Here is a 7309-nt window from a genome sequence, read left to right on the forward strand (position 1 = left end):
TATATCCTGAATTCTTTATCTGACATTCCATCTGCTGCAGCTGTTACCTCTTCTAAAGTTGAGTTGACCTGCATTGCTTGTGGTCCTTTCTTTCCTTGTCTTTTCATACTGCTCACGTTTCTTTCTGCTTGGTGAAACTGTTGTGTTTTTGAATTTTTCCCCCTATATATTTATATTGCTCTTGTATACTTGAAAAGTCTCCCTTGCAGGGGCGGGCGGCGGCTGTGCTCCTCCTCCAATTGGGGTGATCTGTCTACCACGCTGACGGGCCGCTGGGCCTGTTCTGCCGTTCGGTCGCAGGTCTGCCTACCTTGCAGGCGCGGGCGGCAGCTCTGCTCTGCCCTTACTCCAATTGGGGTGACGTGTCTACCACACCGGCGGGTCGCTGGGCCTGTTCCGGGCGCGGGAGGCGGCTCTGCTCTGCCCCTACTCCAATTGGGGTGACGTGTCTACCACGCTGGCGGGTCGCTGGGCCTGTTCCGGGCACGGGCGGCGGCTCTGCTCTGCCCTTCTGGCTTGATGACAAAGTGAGAGAGACTCGGGTGTTTGTGACTCACTTTCTTTACCAGGAGACCAACTGTTTCTGTCGCCGCTGGTATCGATGAAGTTATCTCCTCCGCCGCTTTCTGATGACATCAGATCCCTGCCATGTTGGTATCCCATGCGAATGGCAGCATTTAGTTCCCTTTGCCGGGTGACCCAAGCAATGGGTGAGTCCTGACCGGCCCTCACAAGCCCCGTCTCAATCCTGTTGCCACTGCCTATCTTGTTATTACTTTTAATTGTTTAATTTTTTTAGTCTTTGTACTAAATATATAAATGATTTTTAAACCATGTTTATAATATAGAGCATTCTGAATTTGTATAGTTTTACTCCTATCCATAAGTTTTGTGGCTTTGAATGTTTTCTTCTTATTCATCAGTGTCTTTCTTTCTGTTTGAATAACTCCCTTTATCATTTCTTATTGTCTAGGTCTGGTTGTGATAAATTTCCCCAGCTTTGTCTGGGAATGGCTCTATCTCTCTTTTCATTTCTAAGGATAGCTTTACTGGGTACAATATTCTTGGTCGACAGGTTTTATTCCCCCTGAAAAATGTTATCCCACTCACTCTTGACCTATAAGGCTTGTGCTGGAAATTCTGCTGTCAGGGAAATTAGAACACCCTTATGTGTTATTTGCTTCTTTTCACTTGCTGCTTTAAGAATCTTCTCTTTGTCTTTAATCTTTAATAGCTTGATTATAGTATGTTTCGAACTAGACTTTGTTGATTTGAATCTGACTGGTGACAATTAACTTTCCCATACCTGGATATGTGTATCCTTGTTTAGGTTTGGTAAGTTTTCTTTATTTATTTGAATAAGATTTCTCAAGTTTGTCTTGAACCTCCAATAATGTGAGGCCATCCCAATGATGCCATGAGTTGTGTTCATTTCTCCTGGGTTTCACTGACTCAGTAGAGATTTCTAGGGGAAAGCCCTGTGCCTAACTCCCTGTTTTATTCCTCAGTGGATTGAGTCTCCACACTGTGCTACATGAGGCTGGGGGAGGGGTGGTAGAAGCAATTTCTTTGTTTCAGTCTCATGGGGGGCCAGAGGCTCCATCCAACCACAGTGGCCTGGGAACATGGGCCATGGGCTGTGCCCAATACTGGGTTTAACTGTGATGGCTCTGGTACTGAGTTCCAAGTCTTAAGGCCTGGAGTTAATCTCTCTTCCTTCCCTAACTGTCTCTCTCCAAACTGAGTTGCTTAGAGCTGGGGAAGGGATGATGCAGGCAAATTCTTCCTGCCTGCTTCATTGCCTCTTATTATTCTAAAATAAGATTCTGAGATCTACTTTCTGGTTGCCTTAGCTCTTGTGAGATAGTTTTGTAACAACCTTGTAAGTAGTTGTTAAAACTGAGCTCACTATGGAGAGACAACTGCTAAAGAGTCTTAACTCCCACACCAATGTGCTGTCCTCTGAAGCCCAGTCTTATATGTGAAGGCTGGATTGAGGTAAGGCAGAGACCTGGTGGTTAGAAGCCTGCTTTCTGTGTAAATTCTACTTGAATTATATTATAATGTTAATTGAAATGACAAATGTTAGCAAAATAATTTGTTTATTTCAGAAAAAAACCACAATGAAGTTTACTAAATACTGTTGTAATTAAATATATTTGTTTTAATATCTGAATAACAAAAATGTTTTAAATGTTAATATCCACCACTATAAGACAGATATTTTATTACTTTGGTCTAAATCATTTGTTTAGGAATACAAATATTATTTGACATTTTGTAGCTAATAAAAAAAACCGACAATGAGTTGTTTTTTCTCTAGTGTCTAGTTAACTTTGTGATGAGGTAAATGTGTGGGAATTAGATTAGGGAAAGATTATGGAGATAGAAGCAATGATGCTTACTATTAGTATAAAATTCTGTCGATTCCAATATAATAACTGGCCTAATTATCTGTTTTCTTTCATACGGACATCATGACAATAGAATGGTTGTTTAGTTTTTTTTTTTTCTATGATACTGGAGCTTGAACCCAGTGGTGCTCTACTACTGAGCCATATCCCCAGACCCTTTTATATTCTTTTTGATAAGGGTTTCACTAAGTTGGCAAGGCTGACCTTGAACTTGTGATCCTCCTGCCTCAATCTCCCAGGTAGCTAGGATTATAGATGTGTGACCATGCCCAGCTGACAGTAGAAAGATTGAAATGACAAATGTTAGAAAAATAATTTGTTTACTTCAGAAAAAACCACAATGAAGTTTACTAAATACTGTTGTAATTAAATATATTTGTTTTAGTATCTGAATAACAGAATGGAACAGCAATTTTAAGATGGAACAGCAATTTAAAGATGGAACAGTAATTTTAGAAAATGTAATGGATAGAGAACCAATGAAGAGATTTTAGCATATGAACTATTTCCTGGAAGTATTATCTTTAAAAAAATGTGAATTGAATGCTCTAAGGACATGTAAGAGATATAGAAAATATAAAACAATTTGTGGTCTAGAGTCTTGAATTGCAGCTGGTTTTATAGGAAGGTTGGTAGTCAAGATGAATTTCATATAGAATGACAACGTCAAACAGACATAAATAAAATCTTGTTATGGAGAGAGGGTAGAGAAAGGCACATGATCAGTATAGATAAAGAAATCATAATTCATGAGAAGAGTATACGGAACATGGCATGTTCATGTGACATGGAGAAAATTGGTGGATTTGAAATGATAGTGGTAGACACCAAGTAGAGATCTAGGATAGGAGTCAGAAATGGCTGCTAAGAAAAGCTCCAGATAAAAGGCAGAGTTTGACTGACACAGGGAGCAAGGGAAAATACCAAAAAACCTCATCACTAGAATCTAAACCATAGAATTTCCGTAAGACTGAGGCAAGACCAGAAAAATAGAAATTCCCTTTGCTTTCACTATGGACATAGCATAGAATACCAAGCAACACTGGTATACAAGCACGGGCAAGGAGTGATGTTCTCAGTGGTGCAGGTATTTAGGGCCTGCTGGAAGTAAAGAGTGAAGCAGTAATACTGAGAAGAACAACTCCTGCCCCCAGATCCCACCTAAACACAGGCAACGTAGCTCACCTCTAGAGGGGCTTGAAGCATGAGGTCTACTGAAGATAACCAACAGCAAAGCACACACTCTATTCAATTCCTGAATATTAACTCAATCCTTGAGACTAACAGTCTGATATAAGATGAGGCTTCATCCTTCAGGAGTAAGGTTTTAGTCAACTTTTTTGCTGCTGTGACAAAAAGACCTTACCAGAACAATTTTAGGGGAGGAAAAGTTTGAGTGCTCACATTTTTAGAGGTCTCACTCCACAGACAGTTGGCTCCATTCCTCAGGGCTTGAGGTGAGGCAGAACATCATGGCAGAAGAGTGTGGTGGAGGGAAGCATCACACATGATGATCAGAAAGGAGAGAGAGAAAAAGAGAGAGGGGGGGGGGAGACTGACTGACTCTGTACTCACTAGATACAAAATACATTGCCTAAAGGCACACCTCCAATAACCCACCTTCTCCAGCCACATTTTACCCACCTTTAGTTACCACTCAGTTAATCCCATAAGGAGATTCATTCACTGATTGGAAGACTGCTCTCATAACCCAATCATTTTAGCTCTAAACCTTCTTGGATTGTCTCACATATGAACTTTTGGGGAACACCTCACATGCAAACCAGAACAAGTAACTACTGTTTTACTTCAGTTCTCCTTTTTGTATACAATGTCTGCTATTGAATTAAAATTGTGAAACACATAAAATATCAAAAGAAACAACCCAATGACAAAAGGCAAAGCAAATTGTGGGCTAGACTCAGAGATGACACAGAGGTTGAAACAATCAGACAGAAACTATATTTGTCAGCTGGGGCTGCCATAACAAAATACCTCAGACAGAGCTGCTTAAACAACGGAACTTGATTTTTCAAAGTTCTTTTCCCTACAGTTCCCTACAGGCTGGAGGCCCAAGATCAAGATGCCAGCTGATTCAGTTCTTAGTGAGGATTCTCTTCCTGGTTTGCAGACAGCTTACAGACACCTTCTCACTGTGCTCTTGCATGGTGGAAGGAGAGAGGAATCTGATGTATCTGTCACTTCTTATAAGGTTATCAGCACTTTTGCCTTAGAGCTCCACCCTCAGAACCTCATTTAACCTTATTGTCTCCTCATAGATTCTGCTTTCAAATATAATTCCTTTAGGGACTAGGGCTTCAACACATAATTCATTTTTGTGGGGAAGGAGGCAAAAACATTTATTGTCTAACAGAGAATTTTTAAAAACTGCAATGAAAATACTTTAAAAAAATCTAGTGAACAAAGTTGACATGTTTGAACAGATAAAGAATCAGCACAAAAAAATACTAGAAATACAGGCATAAAATTACAGATGAAGACTTTATTTCAGTGTCTGACCAAGAGTTGACACAGCTGAGGGAAGAATCAGTGAACCTGAAGATGGGTCAAAAGACATTATTTAAACTTAAACACAAAAAAAAACAGAGTATATGTGTAAAACTCTAGACCATGCAAGAGTTGCAGAACAATAGCCAATGATATAAGATACATGTACACAGAAATCCAGAAGGAACTGGGTATGATGACACACATGCTTGTCATTTCAGCCATTTGGGAGCTGAAACAGGAGCATTCCGAGTTCAAGAGAAGCCTCAGTAACTTGGCAAGGCCTTCAAATAAATAAGTAAGTAAATAAGTAAGTAAGCAAATAAATAAATAAATGTCTTGGGATGTAGCTCTGTGGTAAAGTGTCCCTGGGTTAAGTCCCATCCCCCCCAAGAAAAAAGAAAAAAAAAGAAAAAAGAAAAAAAATAGCACCAAAGACCTAAGAAACCCAGAGACCCTTAAATAAGATACACTAAAACAGCGGCAACAACCACAACAGCAACAAAATCCCTAGTCATAATAGTCAAATTCCAGACAATAAAAATAAGACAAAATCATTGAAAGCAACTGGAGAAAAAGACACAGCTATTCAGAGGATTCATGAAAAATTATATCAGACTTTATTTTAGAAACCATCCAAGTCAAAAGTCAATAGAGGGGCATTTTTCACATACTAAAACAAAGCAAAGCAAAACAAAACAGAACAAAACTGTAAATCCAGAGTTCTAGGTCAGTGAAAATAGCTTTCAAAAATGAAGGGGAAGTAAATTCATTCATTTCTTTCTTTCTTTCTTTCTTTCTTTCTTTCTTTCTTTCTTTCTTTCTTTCTTTCTTTCTTTCTTTCTCTCTCTCTTTATGTGGTGCTACTAATAAATAATATCCCAAGTCCCAAGTTTATTATAATTTCATGAATTAGTGTTAATATTATTTGAAAGTAAACTGTCTTATATTAAAGTTTTCTATTGTACACCCTAGAACACCCACTTAAATATTAGAATGACTAGTAATCCAATCATGGAGATAGAATGAAACCTGAAAAATGCTAATTAATCTAAAATAGAGAAGTAGGGAAAAGAAACTAAGAATAAATGGATCAAAGATATATTGACAATTACCTTAGTGTCATAAGTGATCTTAACATCACTATTAAAGGTTATATTAGATAAACAAGACAACTTTATGTCATCTATAAGAAAACACACTTGAAATATAAAAACATTACTATTAAAAGTATAATGATGGAAAGAGATATAAAACACTAACACTAAACTAAAGGAAGCTGGAGTGGGTTTATTAATATCATAGAAAGTAGACTTCAGAACAAGAAATATTTTTGAATTTAAAGAGAGATCACATTATCCCTGTGGAGATAAATCCATCAAGAAGGCAAAACAATCTTAAATGTGTGTGCATCAACAGCAGATTTCCAAAATACATGCAAGAAAACAGACATATCCACAATGATAGCTGATATCTGGAGACTTCAATACTCTTCTCTCAATAATGGATGCAGATAACAATTGGAATATAATAGAAAGCAACACTGTCAACCAACTTTACCTAATTGGTATTTATAGCACACTCAATCTTCTCATCTCAAACCCTGAATACACATTATTTTCTGATGACTATGAGATAATTGTCATAATTAATAATGTTATAGGCATGAAGCAAATCTCAAAAATTTTAAAAGAATTAAAATAAAAAATATATTCTCTGATCCCAATGGGATTGAAATCCTTTGGGCAAAAGGTTATGGGTAGTTCCTTCTCCTGTGGTATGTTCTTTCAGAGAGAAGGAGAGGTTGATAGGTCAAAGGCATTTTCTGTTCAACATTCATCAATTCATGGAATAAAGAGTCTAGAGAAAGATCTTTGCTGTTAAGTGGCCTGTAAAATGTAGAGAGTAAAACATAAGTGGGGAAATCTGCATTATTTGTTGAAAAACAATTGTTGTCCTCCTGACCCAGCATCAGGTAACTATTGTTATAATTGGTTTTACATCTTGGGAAAATGGCTTTGTATTGATCCTTTACACACCCTCCCATCCAGCATCCCAATGAACAGTAATTGGCATTATGTGAAATGACTTCTCCCCAGGCAGGGGAGAGAAGTCGATTATGCTTCAATAAAGCCAAGTTAACTGATTCACAACCACATCCATGTGATCACTCCCACTTGCAGAATAATCACAGAGTGGCCAGTTTAAAAGTGCAGTGAGCACTCCTGAATGGAAATTGCTAGAAGGGTACTGTCTTTGGGAAATTGATCCCCCATAGGAAGAACTGACAATGCCAGAGACTTGCTCTACCCAGGTTCTTGTGGCTGATGCAGAAATGGGGAAGCCAGTCCTGACCAATGGATCCCAAAGATTCATCTGCTGGGAGG

The 7309-nt window shown here is 38.3% G+C and overlaps 1 long non-coding RNA gene across 1 annotated transcript in view; it reads left to right on the forward strand.

The window, feature by feature from the left end:
- The window catches only part of LOC125618479, a 70111-nt gene extending 64923 nt beyond the window's left edge, over positions 1 to 5188 (forward strand). Inside the window, exon 3 of the long non-coding RNA XR_007349774.1 lies at positions 5144 to 5188. This is a non-coding gene — a long non-coding RNA (uncharacterized LOC125618479). The remainder of the gene's footprint in view (positions 1 to 5143) is intronic.
- Positions 5189 to 7309: the final 2121 nt, after the last annotated feature.

The sequence above is a fragment of the Marmota marmota genome, unplaced genomic scaffold (genome assembly GCF_001458135.2).
Source record: "Marmota marmota marmota unplaced genomic scaffold, marMar, whole genome shotgun sequence".
Taxonomy (NCBI): Eukaryota; Metazoa; Chordata; class Mammalia; order Rodentia; family Sciuridae; genus Marmota; species Marmota marmota.